The sequence below is a fragment of the Hydractinia symbiolongicarpus genome, chromosome 9 (genome assembly GCF_029227915.1).
Source record: "Hydractinia symbiolongicarpus strain clone_291-10 chromosome 9, HSymV2.1, whole genome shotgun sequence".
NCBI lineage: Eukaryota > Metazoa > Cnidaria > Hydrozoa > Anthoathecata > Hydractiniidae > Hydractinia > Hydractinia symbiolongicarpus.
Window position 1 is genome coordinate 8,424,054 of NC_079883.1, and position 17,830 is coordinate 8,441,883.

Genomic DNA, 17,830 nt, shown 5'->3' on the forward strand with positions numbered 1-17,830 from the left:
CTAAAATGCACTATCGCGCCAAAGTTTTATTTCTCATATTGATTGACAGCTAAGGTTCAAAACAAACCATTTGATTGGTGCTAAGAAAGTAATTTCTGATTGGCTGCATAATGACATTACGCTCATTACTTTAACATTTTTATAAAATCTGTGTTTTTTGGCTACGGGAAAACGGCTGTATCTTCTGATACACAAAAGCTTTTGACTTTTTTTTTTTTTAGTAAGTAGCAGAAGGTTTGGCGAATTCCAACGATGCCAAATTTATTGCCTTACTGAAACATTAAGACCACGAATTTTTAAAAAAACTACAGTTTTACTTAAAAAAATGTACAAAATGTTCGGAACATTTTGTAATGACGCAACTCTATTGGTTAATTAGGGTGTTTCCACGAGCAGTAGGTAATTTTATGGCCTCTTTTTAAAGCTGTCTGAATTCTGTTAACTCAAACGTTGTTTTTGTACTCGTTCTGTACGCAACTATATCAATATGTCTGGACGCGGAAAAGGAGGTAAAGGATTGGGAAAAGGAGGTGCTAAACGTCACCGAAAAATTCTTCGTGATAACATTCAGGGAATCACAAAACCTGCTATTCGGCGTCTTGCTCGACGAGGTGGTGTCAAACGTATCTCTGGCCTTATCTATGAGGAAACCAGAGGTGTACTGAAGGTTTTCTTAGAGAATGTTATTCGTGATGCTGTAACCTACACAGAGCACGCTAAACGCAAGACCGTTACCGCTATGGATGTTGTTTATGCCTTAAAACGTCAAGGAAGAACTCTTTACGGATTCGGAGGTTAAGCGTTGTCATTGCTCAACAAAAACGGCTATTTTTATAGCCACAAATCTTTTAAAACATTACTTTGTGCACGCTTCCAAATTACACAATGTGTAAAGTCTTGTCACAGTTACATTTATTGCTATACGATACTATGTCATATATGACACAAAAAAAATTTAGAAATACTTTGTAGGGTTAATTTGCCTGGGAGTGTTTCCGTGAAAAGCTGGGTTAAGTTAAATGTAAGCAATAACATGGATCAATGTACTTGTCTTTTCTGCAAGTACAGCTAATAATACGTATGAAAAGTGAAGCTAATCCACACACACATGGGGAAGTATTTTAAATGTAGGCTAGTGTTCTTAAGCACATTATTTAGAAGTTTTATTAACTTCGGTTAACTTGTAGTGACGCCAAGTAAATGTTTTTTTAAAGATGTGTGGTCTTAAAAAAGACCGTTTGTGTTTGGTAGACGTTGGTTTACTTGCTGCTTGTGTATTTTGTGACGGCTTTTGTTCCTTCACTGACTGCGTGTTTTGCAAGTTCTCCAGGCAAGAGAAGACGTACTGCGGTTTGAATTTCACGAGAAGAGATGGTCGACTTTTTGTTTTGAAGAGCCAAACGCGAAGCTTCGGAAGCAATGCGCTCAAAGATGTCGTTGACAAATGAGTTCATGATGCTCATAGCTTTGCTTGAAACTCCGACATCTGGGTGAACTTGTTTCAAAACATTGTAGATGTAAATAGCATAACTTTCCTTTCTCTTTCTCTTGCGTTTCTTTTCACCAGTTCCACCAATCTTTCCTCCTTTTTTGCCGGCTCTTTTTTCACCTTTCTTGGCTACTTTAGGTGCCTGTTTTCCTCCTTTAGCTGCTGCGTCAGACATGGTTAAAAATTTTTGCTACTTAACTTGTAAATAAGCATTAAACTGCAAGTCAAAACTTTTTGTTTATAAGTAAAAAAATCGGATCGAATTCGATCCGAAAACGCCGATACGCAATTTAATTGGTTAAAAAAAAAATCTTTTGTTTAATACTTAATTATGATTGGTTAAAAAAACATGATTTCGATCCTATTTTTATGATGAAAAAACGAGTAAAGTTTATTTCGTTAACACTTACGTTAAATATTCGTACGTTTTTGTATTAACTTACAAATCAAATCGCAGTTATGTCTGGACGTGGAAAAGGTGGAAAAGCTAAGGCTAAAGCCAAGACAAGATCCTCAAGAGCTGGACTTCAATTTCCAGTCGGTAGAGTGCATAGATTCCTTCGTAGAGGGCACTATGCTAACCGAATTGGATCTGGAGCACCAGTTTACTTAGCAGCCGTCTTGGAATATTTATCTGCTGAGATATTGGAGTTGGCTGGTAACGCAGCAAGAGACAACAAAAAAGCTAGGATTATTCCAAGACATTTACAATTGGCTGTTCGTAATGATGAAGAATTAAACAAACTTTTGAGCGGTGTAACCATTGCAGCTGGTGGTGTTTTGCCAAACATTCAAGCTGTCTTACTCCCAAAGAAGAACGACAAAGGACAGAAGAAGTAAACCGCTACACTCAGAAAACAACGGCTATTTTTATAGCCACACATCTTTAAAAAAACATTGTTTTTTTCACAAAACTATAACCTTAAAGTCTAATAGATAATCCATGCATACGCCTTGTCCTAAGTAACTCAAAGAAATTAAATAAAAAAATTTGATCACAACGTCAAAATAAATTGCACGTATTTGCACCTACTAATGTCTACGGCCATACCACGATGAACACACCCGTTCTCGTCTGATCACGGAAGTTAAGCATCGTCGGGCCGGGATAGTACTTGGATGGGGGACCGCCTGGGAACTCCCGGTGTCGTAGGCTTTTCATTTTCATTTGCTGTGATATATTTCTTGTTATAACAATTAAGGAACGTGGCGGTTGTTGAAAGTGTTTCCTATGACATTTTCCTACGACATTTTCAGGTGATAGTACGAGAAAAAAGAGCTTTCAAATGCATACAAACTCGATCTATTGCCGATCATCCAATAACCCCTGACGGAATGGCAAATAAAATAAAATTCCGCCGCCTTCCGAGGACTTATATCGCAATCACGTTTCGTAACAGCCAAGCGAGGTTTTACCTTAGCGTTTAAGTCACCACCGACATTTGGCCGCGCAACTTTTCTAAGCTCATTCATTTTGACTTAAGGAGGGGGCGAGCGCGGACGCAGGCCCCCACTACCAGAAATTGTACGGTCGAGTTACTGACGTTTGCAGTAATCGCAGAGGTCAGCCCAAGCGTAGTGCAATGCAAGAGCCTCACTCTGGAAGAAAACCCTCATTGATCAGTCTTTACTTCCCCGTCAGGTAAGTATGAGTTGGAACTGCACCGTAGCATGAGGGTACCCTTCAAAGTTTGTTAATGCTTGTGGCTTGAGTGTGTTATAAACTGCCGTGTCGCGGGGCATAGGCTGTATTCTCCCCCAGTGTACGCGTTTTGTTCCCGCCGTAGACTATGCAGAGTGCCGTCGGAAAGAGGACTGCTATTATTCTTTTATTGCTTATGTGGGCCGCCATCGGTAATAGTGCAACACCAAGGCAACCCGTGGTCACGGCGTGAATGAATCCACCTCCATGACCCAAGGCCAAAAATCAGATTAATATACTGACCATTCAGAGAATGGCCTACCAGATATTAAACTGATAAGAACAGATACTACACTTGATCTTAGCCATTAGGCCGAGAAGCGATAAAGAACAAGCGTTGCCATGATAGGCATCGTCCACACACCGTAACTGCTTGTGGAGCATGTCACGTTACTGTAAAGCTTACAACTGTCACCGCGTACGGATGGACGGCGACATAGTAAAAATCACGGCTGTTGATTTAGCCGTAGGATGGAGAGCGACTGTAGCGAGTGGATGGTAACTTACATGAATGCTAACAAAGGCGACGATACTAAGTGCGTGATATTACTTTCCAATATGTCTGCGTACATTCCGTTTATCAACGCATTACGCCAGAACGTGCGCGCGCGTTACACAGTAGACCATGCAGCCGAAATGCGACAGTGCGACCCTGCCAGGAGTCGAACCTGGAATCCCCTGATTCGTAGTCAGATGCCTTATCCATTGGGCCACAGGGCCATGCTTATGACTTCGCCCCATCGTCATTTTGGCTTGCGCATTCGTTTTACTTACGACAGAATTCTTCGTGTTTGTAGCCATGAAAGAAAGGGACTTCTGTGAGTGAATTTTTTTACTGTGGTCTAATAAAAAAGTCGAAACGCAGTGCCCAATATATGAATTGCTCCTAATAGCCGGAAACAGGCCGTGTCGATGATGTAGGCCGACATACGCAACGCAAACCAAAGAACGCTTTATGAAAATCCTAACACGAGCGCGGAAGAAGCCCAAATTAACAGACTAGATGTAATGCTGAAGACCTCAAACTCCAGCAGCTTCTCTTGCAGACTATTGCGTCGTACTACAAATAAAAATTAACATGCTTTCGCATAGTCGCGGCACCCAAAACGGACATTATACGATGTACAGAAACACACATTTCTGTTTTCGCGCCAAATCAATTCCCGGGAGTGGTACTTTTACGTCCGCATACTTCGCACCGTCTTAAATTATATCTCATTTACACGGTAATGTTTAGTATACTTCTACTGTGATAACAAGCATCGTTTATCGTTGGATTGTTGTAAGAAAACATTAAAAATGAGTGAAGCAGCTTCTCCAAAGAAAATCGCACCCAAGAAGAAACCTGCTGCAAAGAAGACAGCTGATCACCCTAAATATGTGGACATGATCAAGGCTGCTATCGCTACCCTAAAGGAACGCGGTGGTTCATCTCGCCAAGCTATTACAAAATATATTCATGCAAATTACAAAGTTGCTGAAAACTCAGATCATCATCTGAAAATGGCTCTTAAACGAGGAGTAACATCAGGCGATTTGATTCAAACTAAAGGCACTGGTGCTTCTGGATCATTCAAGCTAGGTCAGGTAAAAAAAGAAAAACCTAAGAAAAAGGCCGCAGCAAAAAAGCCAACGGCAAAGAAGCCTACTGCAAAGAAAAGTACACCAAAAAAGAAGCCAGCAAAGAAGAGCACGCCAAAGAAAGCAGCAAAGAAGCCTGCCACAAAGAAAGCCTCGGCTAAGAAACCAGCAGCTAAGAAACCCACAAAGAAGCCTGTTGCTAAAAAACCTGCAGCAAAGAAGGTCAAAAAGACTCCCAAAAAGGCAGCAAAGAAGACCGCAAAAAAATAATTTGTGTGTATCTGGCTATTACATTAACAAACGGCTATTTTTATAGCCACACATTTACAAAAAAACATTATCTTGGTACAAAGTTAAACTTGTTTAAGTCACTTAAACAGTTAAAAAAGAGTAAATTTAAGATTAGATTCCCTAAGTTTAAGTATTTTCGTTTTTAAATTTCTTATTTTCTTGCTTTTACTTTTCTTGCCCTTCATATTTTTAACATTGTCAAACTTTATGTAGCATAAAATTTTTATGTAGCATAAAATTTAAACAGAAAGCAGGACAAAGTTTGATATAAAAAGCTAGCCGTAATATTTTTTATGGATGTGTGGCTATAAAAATAGCCGTTTTTTGTTTGGTAAGATGCTTAGGCACGTTCCCCACGAATTCTTCTTGCCAACTGGATGTCTTTAGGCATGATTGTAACTCGTTTTGCGTGAATGGCACACAAGTTAGTATCCTCGAACAAGCCAACAAGGTACGCTTCAGAAGCCTCTTGCAGAGCCATAACGGCTGTGCTCTGGAATCGCAGATCTGTTTTGAAGTCCTGAGCAATTTCTCGCACAAGACGCTGGAAAGGCAACTTGCGGATCAAGAGCTCGGTTGACTTCTGGTATCTTCTGATTTCTCTGAGAGCAACTGTACCAGGTCTGTAACGATGTGGTTTTTTCACTCCTCCAGTAGCTGGTGCGCTTTTCCTCGCAGCTTTAGTGGCGAGTTGTTTTCGTGGAGCCTTTCCTCCAGTAGATTTACGTGCAGTTTGCTTTGTACGAGCCATATTTTAAGAAGTCGATGTAGTACGGATACACAAGACGGTCTAAAATGCACTATCGCGCCAAAGTTTTATTTCTCATATTGATTGACAGCTAAGGTTCAAAACAAACCATTTGATTGGTGCTAAGAAAGTAATTTCTGATTGGCTGCATAATGACATTACGCTCATTACTTTAACATTTTTATAAAATCTGTGTTTTTTGGCTACGGGAAAACGGCTGTATCTTCTGATACACAAAAGCTTTTGACTTTTTTTTTTTTTAGTAAGTAGCAGAAGGTTTGGCGAATTCCAACGATGCCAAATTTATTGCCTTACTGAAACATTAAGACCACGAATTTTTAAAAAAACTACAGTTTTACTTAAAAAAATGTACAAAATGTTCGGAACATTTTGTAATGACGCAACTCTATTGGTTAATTAGGGTGTTTCCACGAGCAGTAGGTAATTTTATGGCCTCTTTTTAAAGCTGTCTGAATTCTGTTAACTCAAACGTTGTTTTTGTACTCGTTCTGTACGCAACTATATCAATATGTCTGGACGCGGAAAAGGAGGTAAAGGATTGGGAAAAGGAGGTGCTAAACGTCACCGAAAAATTCTTCGTGATAACATTCAGGGAATCACAAAACCTGCTATTCGGCGTCTTGCTCGACGAGGTGGTGTCAAACGTATCTCTGGCCTTATCTATGAGGAAACCAGAGGTGTACTGAAGGTTTTCTTAGAGAATGTTATTCGTGATGCTGTAACCTACACAGAGCACGCTAAACGCAAGACCGTTACCGCTATGGATGTTGTTTATGCCTTAAAACGTCAAGGAAGAACTCTTTACGGATTCGGAGGTTAAGCGTTGTCATTGCTCAACAAAAACGGCTATTTTTATAGCCACAAATCTTTTAAAACATTACTTTGTGCACGCTTCCAAATTACACAATGTGTAAAGTCTTGTCACAGTTACATTTATTGCTATACGATACTATGTCATATATGACACAAAAAAAATTTAGAAATACTTTGTAGGGTTAATTTGCCTGGGAGTGTTTCCGTGAAAAGCTGGGTTAAGTTAAATGTAAGCAATAACATGGATCAATGTACTTGTCTTTTCTGCAAGTACAGCTAATAATACGTATGAAAAGTGAAGCTAATCCACACACACATGGGGAAGTATTTTAAATGTAGGCTAGTGTTCTTAAGCACATTATTTAGAAGTTTTATTAACTTCGGTTAACTTGTAGTGACGCCAAGTAAATGTTTTTTTAAAGATGTGTGGTCTTAAAAAAGACCGTTTGTGTTTGGTAGACGTTGGTTTACTTGCTGCTTGTGTATTTTGTGACGGCTTTTGTTCCTTCACTGACTGCGTGTTTTGCAAGTTCTCCAGGCAAGAGAAGACGTACTGCGGTTTGAATTTCACGAGAAGAGATGGTCGACTTTTTGTTTTGAAGAGCCAAACGCGAAGCTTCGGAAGCAATGCGCTCAAAGATGTCGTTGACAAATGAGTTCATGATGCTCATAGCTTTGCTTGAAACTCCGACATCTGGGTGAACTTGTTTCAAAACATTGTAGATGTAAATAGCATAACTTTCCTTTCTCTTTCTCTTGCGTTTCTTTTCACCAGTTCCACCAATCTTTCCTCCTTTTTTGCCGGCTCTTTTTTCACCTTTCTTGGCTACTTTAGGTGCCTGTTTTCCTCCTTTAGCTGCTGCGTCAGACATGGTTAAAAATTTTTGCTACTTAACTTGTAAATAAGCATTAAACTGCAAGTCAAAACTTTTTGTTTATAAGTAAAAAAATCGGATCGAATTCGATCCGAAAACGCCGATACGCAATTTAATTGGTTAAAAAAAAAATCTTTTGTTTAATACTTAATTATGATTGGTTAAAAAAACATGATTTCGATCCTATTTTTATGATGAAAAAACGAGTAAAGTTTATTTCGTTAACACTTACGTTAAATATTCGTACGTTTTTGTATTAACTTACAAATCAAATCGCAGTTATGTCTGGACGTGGAAAAGGTGGAAAAGCTAAGGCTAAAGCCAAGACAAGATCCTCAAGAGCTGGACTTCAATTTCCAGTCGGTAGAGTGCATAGATTCCTTCGTAGAGGGCACTATGCTAACCGAATTGGATCTGGAGCACCAGTTTACTTAGCAGCCGTCTTGGAATATTTATCTGCTGAGATATTGGAGTTGGCTGGTAACGCAGCAAGAGACAACAAAAAAGCTAGGATTATTCCAAGACATTTACAATTGGCTGTTCGTAATGATGAAGAATTAAACAAACTTTTGAGCGGTGTAACCATTGCAGCTGGTGGTGTTTTGCCAAACATTCAAGCTGTCTTACTCCCAAAGAAGAACGACAAAGGACAGAAGAAGTAAACCGCTACACTCAGAAAACAACGGCTATTTTTATAGCCACACATCTTTAAAAAAACATTGTTTTTTTCACAAAACTATAACCTTAAAGTCTAATAGATAATCCATGCATACGCCTTGTCCTAAGTAACTCAAAGAAATTAAATAAAAAAATTTGATCACAACGTCAAAATAAATTGCACGTATTTGCACCTACTAATGTCTACGGCCATACCACGATGAACACACCCGTTCTCGTCTGATCACGGAAGTTAAGCATCGTCGGGCCGGGATAGTACTTGGATGGGGGACCGCCTGGGAACTCCCGGTGTCGTAGGCTTTTCATTTTCATTTGCTGTGATATATTTCTTGTTATAACAATTAAGGAACGTGGCGGTTGTTGAAAGTGTTTCCTATGACATTTTCCTACGACATTTTCAGGTGATAGTACGAGAAAAAAGAGCTTTCAAATGCATACAAACTCGATCTATTGCCGATCATCCAATAACCCTGACGGAATGGCAAATAAAATAAAATTCCGCCGCCTTCCGAGGACTTATATCGCAATCACGTTTCGTAACAGCCAAGCGAGGTTTTACCTTAGCGTTTAAGTCACCACCGACATTTGGCCGCGCAACTTTTCTAAGCTCATTCATTTTGACTTAAGGAGGGGGCGAGCGCGGACGCAGGCCCCCACTACCAGAAATTGTACGGTCGAGTTACTGACGTTTGCAGTAATCGCAGAGGTCAGCCCAAGCGTAGTGCAATGCAAGAGCCTCACTCTGGAAGAAAACCCTCATTGATCAGTCTTTACTTCCCCGTCAGGTAAGTATGAGTTGGAACTGCACCGTAGCATGAGGGTACCCTTCAAAGTTTGTTAATGCTTGTGGCTTGAGTGTGTTATAAACTGCCGTGTCGCGGGGCATAGGCTGTATTCTCCCCCAGTGTACGCGTTTTGTTCCCGCCGTAGACTATGCAGAGTGCCGTCGGAAAGAGGACTGCTATTATTCTTTTATTGCTTATGTGGGCCGCCATCGGTAATAGTGCAACACCAAGGCAACCCGTGGTCACGGCGTGAATGAATCCACCTCCATGACCCAAGGCCAAAAATCAGATTAATATACTGACCATTCAGAGAATGGCCTACCAGATATTAAACTGATAAGAACAGATACTACACTTGATCTTAGCCATTAGGCCGAGAAGCGATAAAGAACAAGCGTTGCCATGATAGGCATCGTCCACACACCGTAACTGCTTGTGGAGCATGTCACGTTACTGTAAAGCTTACAACTGTCACCGCGTACGGATGGACGGCGACATAGTAAAAATCACGGCTGTTGATTTAGCCGTAGGATGGAGAGCGACTGTAGCGAGTGGATGGTAACTTACATGAATGCTAACAAAGGCGACGATACTAAGTGCGTGATATTACTTTCCAATATGTCTGCGTACATTCCGTTTATCAACGCATTACGCCAGAACGTGCGCGCGCGTTACACAGTAGACCATGCAGCCGAAATGCGACAGTGCGACCCTGCCAGGAGTCGAACCTGGAATCCCCTGATTCGTAGTCAGATGCCTTATCCATTGGGCCACAGGGCCATGCTTATGACTTCGCCCCATCGTCATTTTGGCTTGCGCATTCGTTTTACTTACGACAGAATTCTTCGTGTTTGTAGCCATGAAAGAAAGGGACTTCTGTGAGTGAATTTTTTTACTGTGGTCTAATAAAAAAGTCGAAACGCAGTGCCCAATATATGAATTGCTCCTAATAGCCGGAAACAGGCCGTGTCGATGATGTAGGCCGACATACGCAACGCAAACCAAAGAACGCTTTATGAAAATCCTAACACGAGCGCGGAAGAAGCCCAAATTAACAGACTAGATGTAATGCTGAAGACCTCAAACTCCAGCAGCTTCTCTTGCAGACTATTGCGTCGTACTACAAATAAAAATTAACATGCTTTCGCATAGTCGCGGCACCCAAAACGGACATTATACGATGTACAGAAACACACATTTCTGTTTTCGCGCCAAATCAATTCCCGGGAGTGGTACTTTTACGTCCGCATACTTCGCACCGTCTTAAATTATATCTCATTTACACGGTAATGTTTAGTATACTTCTACTGTGATAACAAGCATCGTTTATCGTTGGATTGTTGTAAGAAAACATTAAAAATGAGTGAAGCAGCTTCTCCAAAGAAAATCGCACCCAAGAAGAAACCTGCTGCAAAGAAGACAGCTGATCACCCTAAATATGTGGACATGATCAAGGCTGCTATCGCTACCCTAAAGGAACGCGGTGGTTCATCTCGCCAAGCTATTACAAAATATATTCATGCAAATTACAAAGTTGCTGAAAACTCAGATCATCATCTGAAAATGGCTCTTAAACGAGGAGTAACATCAGGCGATTTGATTCAAACTAAAGGCACTGGTGCTTCTGGATCATTCAAGCTAGGTCAGGTAAAAAAAGAAAAACCTAAGAAAAAGGCCGCAGCAAAAAAGCCAACGGCAAAGAAGCCTACTGCAAAGAAAAGTACACCAAAAAAGAAGCCAGCAAAGAAGAGCACGCCAAAGAAAGCAGCAAAGAAGCCTGCCACAAAGAAAGCCTCGGCTAAGAAACCAGCAGCTAAGAAACCCACAAAGAAGCCTGTTGCTAAAAAACCTGCAGCAAAGAAGGTCAAAAAGACTCCCAAAAAGGCAGCAAAGAAGACCGCAAAAAAATAATTTGTGTGTATCTGGCTATTACATTAACAAACGGCTATTTTTATAGCCACACATTTACAAAAAAACATTATCTTGGTACAAAGTTAAACTTGTTTAAGTCACTTAAACAGTTAAAAAAGAGTAAATTTAAGATTAGATTCCCTAAGTTTAAGTATTTTCGTTTTTAAATTTCTTATTTTCTTGCTTTTACTTTTCTTGCCCTTCATATTTTTAACATTGTCAAACTTTATGTAGCATAAAATTTTTATGTAGCATAAAATTTAAACAGAAAGCAGGACAAAGTTTGATATAAAAAGCTAGCCGTAATATTTTTTATGGATGTGTGGCTATAAAAATAGCCGTTTTTTGTTTGGTAAGATGCTTAGGCACGTTCCCCACGAATTCTTCTTGCCAACTGGATGTCTTTAGGCATGATTGTAACTCGTTTTGCGTGAATGGCACACAAGTTAGTATCCTCGAACAAGCCAACAAGGTACGCTTCAGAAGCCTCTTGCAGAGCCATAACGGCTGTGCTCTGGAATCGCAGATCTGTTTTGAAGTCCTGAGCAATTTCTCGCACAAGACGCTGGAAAGGCAACTTGCGGATCAAGAGCTCGGTTGACTTCTGGTATCTTCTGATTTCTCTGAGAGCAACTGTACCAGGTCTGTAACGATGTGGTTTTTTCACTCCTCCAGTAGCTGGTGCGCTTTTCCTCGCAGCTTTAGTGGCGAGTTGTTTTCGTGGAGCCTTTCCTCCAGTAGATTTACGTGCAGTTTGCTTTGTACGAGCCATATTTTAAGAAGTCGATGTAGTACGGATACACAAGACGGTCTAAAATGCACTATCGCGCCAAAGTTTTATTTCTCATATTGATTGACAGCTAAGGTTCAAAACAAACCATTTGATTGGTGCTAAGAAAGTAATTTCTGATTGGCTGCATAATGACATTACGCTCATTACTTTAACATTTTTATAAAATCTGTGTTTTTTGGCTACGGGAAAACGGCTGTATCTTCTGATACACAAAAGCTTTTGACTTTTTTTTTTTTTAGTAAGTAGCAGAAGGTTTGGCGAATTCCAACGATGCCAAATTTATTGCCTTACTGAAACATTAAGACCACGAATTTTTAAAAAAACTACAGTTTTACTTAAAAAAATGTACAAAATGTTCGGAACATTTTGTAATGACGCAACTCTATTGGTTAATTAGGGTGTTTCCACGAGCAGTAGGTAATTTTATGGCCTCTTTTTAAAGCTGTCTGAATTCTGTTAACTCAAACGTTGTTTTTGTACTCGTTCTGTACGCAACTATATCAATATGTCTGGACGCGGAAAAGGAGGTAAAGGATTGGGAAAAGGAGGTGCTAAACGTCACCGAAAAATTCTTCGTGATAACATTCAGGGAATCACAAAACCTGCTATTCGGCGTCTTGCTCGACGAGGTGGTGTCAAACGTATCTCTGGCCTTATCTATGAGGAAACCAGAGGTGTACTGAAGGTTTTCTTAGAGAATGTTATTCGTGATGCTGTAACCTACACAGAGCACGCTAAACGCAAGACCGTTACCGCTATGGATGTTGTTTATGCCTTAAAACGTCAAGGAAGAACTCTTTACGGATTCGGAGGTTAAGCGTTGTCATTGCTCAACAAAAACGGCTATTTTTATAGCCACAAATCTTTTAAAACATTACTTTGTGCACGCTTCCAAATTACACAATGTGTAAAGTCTTGTCACAGTTACATTTATTGCTATACGATACTATGTCATATATGACACAAAAAAAATTTAGAAATACTTTGTAGGGTTAATTTGCCTGGGAGTGTTTCCGTGAAAAGCTGGGTTAAGTTAAATGTAAGCAATAACATGGATCAATGTACTTGTCTTTTCTGCAAGTACAGCTAATAATACGTATGAAAAGTGAAGCTAATCCACACACACATGGGGAAGTATTTTAAATGTAGGCTAGTGTTCTTAAGCACATTATTTAGAAGTTTTATTAACTTCGGTTAACTTGTAGTGACGCCAAGTAAATGTTTTTTTAAAGATGTGTGGTCTTAAAAAAGACCGTTTGTGTTTGGTAGACGTTGGTTTACTTGCTGCTTGTGTATTTTGTGACGGCTTTTGTTCCTTCACTGACTGCGTGTTTTGCAAGTTCTCCAGGCAAGAGAAGACGTACTGCGGTTTGAATTTCACGAGAAGAGATGGTCGACTTTTTGTTTTGAAGAGCCAAACGCGAAGCTTCGGAAGCAATGCGCTCAAAGATGTCGTTGACAAATGAGTTCATGATGCTCATAGCTTTGCTTGAAACTCCGACATCTGGGTGAACTTGTTTCAAAACATTGTAGATGTAAATAGCATAACTTTCCTTTCTCTTTCTCTTGCGTTTCTTTTCACCAGTTCCACCAATCTTTCCTCCTTTTTTGCCGGCTCTTTTTTCACCTTTCTTGGCTACTTTAGGTGCCTGTTTTCCTCCTTTAGCTGCTGCGTCAGACATGGTTAAAAATTTTTGCTACTTAACTTGTAAATAAGCATTAAACTGCAAGTCAAAACTTTTTGTTTATAAGTAAAAAAATCGGATCGAATTCGATCCGAAAACGCCGATACGCAATTTAATTGGTTAAAAAAAAAATCTTTTGTTTAATACTTAATTATGATTGGTTAAAAAAACATGATTTCGATCCTATTTTTATGATGAAAAAACGAGTAAAGTTTATTTCGTTAACACTTACGTTAAATATTCGTACGTTTTTGTATTAACTTACAAATCAAATCGCAGTTATGTCTGGACGTGGAAAAGGTGGAAAAGCTAAGGCTAAAGCCAAGACAAGATCCTCAAGAGCTGGACTTCAATTTCCAGTCGGTAGAGTGCATAGATTCCTTCGTAGAGGGCACTATGCTAACCGAATTGGATCTGGAGCACCAGTTTACTTAGCAGCCGTCTTGGAATATTTATCTGCTGAGATATTGGAGTTGGCTGGTAACGCAGCAAGAGACAACAAAAAAGCTAGGATTATTCCAAGACATTTACAATTGGCTGTTCGTAATGATGAAGAATTAAACAAACTTTTGAGCGGTGTAACCATTGCAGCTGGTGGTGTTTTGCCAAACATTCAAGCTGTCTTACTCCCAAAGAAGAACGACAAAGGACAGAAGAAGTAAACCGCTACACTCAGAAAACAACGGCTATTTTTATAGCCACACATCTTTAAAAAAACATTGTTTTTTTCACAAAACTATAACCTTAAAGTCTAATAGATAATCCATGCATACGCCTTGTCCTAAGTAACTCAAAGAAATTAAATAAAAAAATTTGATCACAACGTCAAAATAAATTGCACGTATTTGCACCTACTAATGTCTACGGCCATACCACGATGAACACACCCGTTCTCGTCTGATCACGGAAGTTAAGCATCGTCGGGCCGGGATAGTACTTGGATGGGGGACCGCCTGGGAACTCCCGGTGTCGTAGGCTTTTCATTTTCATTTGCTGTGATATATTTCTTGTTATAACAATTAAGGAACGTGGCGGTTGTTGAAAGTGTTTCCTATGACATTTTCCTACGACATTTTCAGGTGATAGTACGAGAAAAAAGAGCTTTCAAATGCATACAAACTCGATCTATTGCCGATCATCCAATAACCCTGACGGAATGGCAAATAAAATAAAATTCCGCCGCCTTCCGAGGACTTATATCGCAATCACGTTTCGTAACAGCCAAGCGAGGTTTTACCTTAGCGTTTAAGTCACCACCGACATTTGGCCGCGCAACTTTTCTAAGCTCATTCATTTTGACTTAAGGAGGGGGCGAGCGCGGACGCAGGCCCCCACTACCAGAAATTGTACGGTCGAGTTACTGACGTTTGCAGTAATCGCAGAGGTCAGCCCAAGCGTAGTGCAATGCAAGAGCCTCACTCTGGAAGAAAACCCTCATTGATCAGTCTTTACTTCCCCGTCAGGTAAGTATGAGTTGGAACTGCACCGTAGCATGAGGGTACCCTTCAAAGTTTGTTAATGCTTGTGGCTTGAGTGTGTTATAAACTGCCGTGTCGCGGGGCATAGGCTGTATTCTCCCCCAGTGTACGCGTTTTGTTCCCGCCGTAGACTATGCAGAGTGCCGTCGGAAAGAGGACTGCTATTATTCTTTTATTGCTTATGTGGGCCGCCATCGGTAATAGTGCAACACCAAGGCAACCCGTGGTCACGGCGTGAATGAATCCACCTCCATGACCCAAGGCCAAAAATCAGATTAATATACTGACCATTCAGAGAATGGCCTACCAGATATTAAACTGATAAGAACAGATACTACACTTGATCTTAGCCATTAGGCCGAGAAGCGATAAAGAACAAGCGTTGCCATGATAGGCATCGTCCACACACCGTAACTGCTTGTGGAGCATGTCACGTTACTGTAAAGCTTACAACTGTCACCGCGTACGGATGGACGGCGACATAGTAAAAATCACGGCTGTTGATTTAGCCGTAGGATGGAGAGCGACTGTAGCGAGTGGATGGTAACTTACATGAATGCTAACAAAGGCGACGATACTAAGTGCGTGATATTACTTTCCAATATGTCTGCGTACATTCCGTTTATCAACGCATTACGCCAGAACGTGCGCGCGCGTTACACAGTAGACCATGCAGCCGAAATGCGACAGTGCGACCCTGCCAGGAGTCGAACCTGGAATCCCCTGATTCGTAGTCAGATGCCTTATCCATTGGGCCACAGGGCCATGCTTATGACTTCGCCCCATCGTCATTTTGGCTTGCGCATTCGTTTTACTTACGACAGAATTCTTCGTGTTTGTAGCCATGAAAGAAAGGGACTTCTGTGAGTGAATTTTTTTACTGTGGTCTAATAAAAAAGTCGAAACGCAGTGCCCAATATATGAATTGCTCCTAATAGCCGGAAACAGGCCGTGTCGATGATGTAGGCCGACATACGCAACGCAAACCAAAGAACGCTTTATGAAAATCCTAACACGAGCGCGGAAGAAGCCCAAATTAACAGACTAGATGTAATGCTGAAGACCTCAAACTCCAGCAGCTTCTCTTGCAGACTATTGCGTCGTACTACAAATAAAAATTAACATGCTTTCGCATAGTCGCGGCACCCAAAACGGACATTATACGATGTACAGAAACACACATTTCTGTTTTCGCGCCAAATCAATTCCCGGGAGTGGTACTTTTACGTCCGCATACTTCGCACCGTCTTAAATTATATCTCATTTACACGGTAATGTTTAGTATACTTCTACTGTGATAACAAGCATCGTTTATCGTTGGATTGTTGTAAGAAAACATTAAAAATGAGTGAAGCAGCTTCTCCAAAGAAAATCGCACCCAAGAAGAAACCTGCTGCAAAGAAGACAGCTGATCACCCTAAATATGTGGACATGATCAAGGCTGCTATCGCTACCCTAAAGGAACGCGGTGGTTCATCTCGCCAAGCTATTACAAAATATATTCATGCAAATTACAAAGTTGCTGAAAACTCAGATCATCATCTGAAAATGGCTCTTAAACGAGGAGTAACATCAGGCGATTTGATTCAAACTAAAGGCACTGGTGCTTCTGGATCATTCAAGCTAGGTCAGGTAAAAAAAGAAAAACCTAAGAAAAAGGCCGCAGCAAAAAAGCCAACGGCAAAGAAGCCTACTGCAAAGAAAAGTACACCAAAAAAGAAGCCAGCAAAGAAGAGCACGCCAAAGAAAGCAGCAAAGAAGCCTGCCACAAAGAAAGCCTCGGCTAAGAAACCAGCAGCTAAGAAACCCACAAAGAAGCCTGTTGCTAAAAAACCTGCAGCAAAGAAGGTCAAAAAGACTCCCAAAAAGGCAGCAAAGAAGACCGCAAAAAAATAATTTGTGTGTATCTGGCTATTACATTAACAAACGGCTATTTTTATAGCCACACATTTACAAAAAAACATTATCTTGGTACAAAGTTAAACTTGTTTAAGTCACTTAAACAGTTAAAAAAGAGTAAATTTAAGATTAGATTCCCTAAGTTTAAGTATTTTCGTTTTTAAATTTCTTATTTTCTTGCTTTTACTTTTCTTGCCCTTCATATTTTTAACATTGTCAAACTTTATGTAGCATAAAATTTTTATGTAGCATAAAATTTAAACAGAAAGCAGGACAAAGTTTGATATAAAAAGCTAGCCGTAATATTTTTTATGGATGTGTGGCTATAAAAATAGCCGTTTTTTGTTTGGTAAGATGCTTAGGCACGTTCCCCACGAATTCTTCTTGCCAACTGGATGTCTTTAGGCATGATTGTAACTCGTTTTGCGTGAATGGCACACAAGTTAGTATCCTCGAACAAGCCAACAAGGTACGCTTCAGAAGCCTCTTGCAGAGCCATAACGGCTGTGCTCTGGAATCGCAGATCTGTTTTGAAGTCCTGAGCAATTTCTCGCACAAGACGCTGGAAAGGCAACTTGCGGATCAAGAGCTCGGTTGACTTCTGGTATCTTCTGATTTCTCTGAGAGCAACTGTACCAGGTCTGTAACGATGTGGTTTTTTCACTCCTCCAGTAGCTGGTGCGCTTTTCCTCGCAGCTTTAGTGGCGAGTTGTTTTCGTGGAGCCTTTCCTCCAGTAGATTTACGTGCAGTTTGCTTTGTACGAGCCATATTTTAAGAAGTCGATGTAGTACGGATACACAAGACGGTCTAAAATGCACTATCGCGCCAAAGTTTTATTTCTCATATTGATTGACAGCTAAGGTTCAAAACAAACCATTTGATTGGTGCTAAGAAAGTAATTTCTGATTGGCTGCATAATGACATTACGCTCATTACTTTAACATTTTTATAAAATCTGTGTTTTTTGGCTACGGGAAAACGGCTGTATCTTCTGATACACAAAAGCTTTTGACTTTTTTTTTTTTTAGTAAGTAGCAGAAGGTTTGGCGAATTCCAACGATGCCAAATTTATTGCCTTAC

The 17,830-nt window shown here is 40.3% G+C and overlaps 12 non-coding genes across 12 annotated transcripts; 3 read left to right on the plus strand and 9 right to left on the minus strand.

Annotated features, from left to right (window-relative positions):
* The first annotated feature begins 2,526 nt into the window (after window positions 1-2,526).
* On the plus strand, window positions 2,527-2,645 carry LOC130660471 (5S ribosomal RNA). Its single transcript, XR_008987670.1, has one exon. It is a non-coding gene; the product is annotated as a 5S ribosomal RNA (ribosomal RNA).
* Window positions 2,646-2,974: 329 nt separating this feature from the next.
* On the minus strand, window positions 2,975-3,139 carry LOC130659699 (U1 spliceosomal RNA). Its single transcript, XR_008986904.1, has one exon. It is a non-coding gene; the product is annotated as a U1 spliceosomal RNA (small nuclear RNA).
* Window positions 3,140-3,324: 185 nt separating this feature from the next.
* Window positions 3,325-3,516, minus strand: LOC130660756 (U2 spliceosomal RNA). The gene has a single exon (XR_008987953.1). It is a non-coding gene; the product is annotated as a U2 spliceosomal RNA (small nuclear RNA).
* Window positions 3,517-3,838: 322 nt separating this feature from the next.
* Trnar-acg (transfer RNA arginine (anticodon ACG)) lies at window positions 3,839-3,911 on the minus strand. Its single transcript has one exon. It is a non-coding gene; the product is annotated as a tRNA-Arg (tRNA).
* A 4,468-nt stretch (window positions 3,912-8,379) lies between these two features.
* LOC130660483 (5S ribosomal RNA) lies at window positions 8,380-8,498 on the plus strand. Its single transcript, XR_008987681.1, has one exon. It is a non-coding gene; the product is annotated as a 5S ribosomal RNA (ribosomal RNA).
* A 328-nt stretch (window positions 8,499-8,826) lies between these two features.
* LOC130659701 (U1 spliceosomal RNA) lies at window positions 8,827-8,991 on the minus strand. Its single transcript, XR_008986905.1, has one exon. It is a non-coding gene; the product is annotated as a U1 spliceosomal RNA (small nuclear RNA).
* Window positions 8,992-9,176: 185 nt separating this feature from the next.
* LOC130660757 (U2 spliceosomal RNA) lies at window positions 9,177-9,368 on the minus strand. The gene has a single exon (XR_008987955.1). It is a non-coding gene; the product is annotated as a U2 spliceosomal RNA (small nuclear RNA).
* A 322-nt stretch (window positions 9,369-9,690) lies between these two features.
* Window positions 9,691-9,763, minus strand: Trnar-acg (transfer RNA arginine (anticodon ACG)). The gene has a single exon. It is a non-coding gene; the product is annotated as a tRNA-Arg (tRNA).
* Window positions 9,764-14,231: 4,468 nt separating this feature from the next.
* On the plus strand, window positions 14,232-14,350 carry LOC130660495 (5S ribosomal RNA). Its single transcript, XR_008987693.1, has one exon. It is a non-coding gene; the product is annotated as a 5S ribosomal RNA (ribosomal RNA).
* Window positions 14,351-14,678: 328 nt separating this feature from the next.
* On the minus strand, window positions 14,679-14,843 carry LOC130659703 (U1 spliceosomal RNA). The gene has a single exon (XR_008986907.1). It is a non-coding gene; the product is annotated as a U1 spliceosomal RNA (small nuclear RNA).
* A 185-nt stretch (window positions 14,844-15,028) lies between these two features.
* On the minus strand, window positions 15,029-15,220 carry LOC130660758 (U2 spliceosomal RNA). Its single transcript, XR_008987956.1, has one exon. It is a non-coding gene; the product is annotated as a U2 spliceosomal RNA (small nuclear RNA).
* A 322-nt stretch (window positions 15,221-15,542) lies between these two features.
* Trnar-acg (transfer RNA arginine (anticodon ACG)) lies at window positions 15,543-15,615 on the minus strand. Its single transcript has one exon. It is a non-coding gene; the product is annotated as a tRNA-Arg (tRNA).
* Window positions 15,616-17,830: the final 2,215 nt, after the last annotated feature.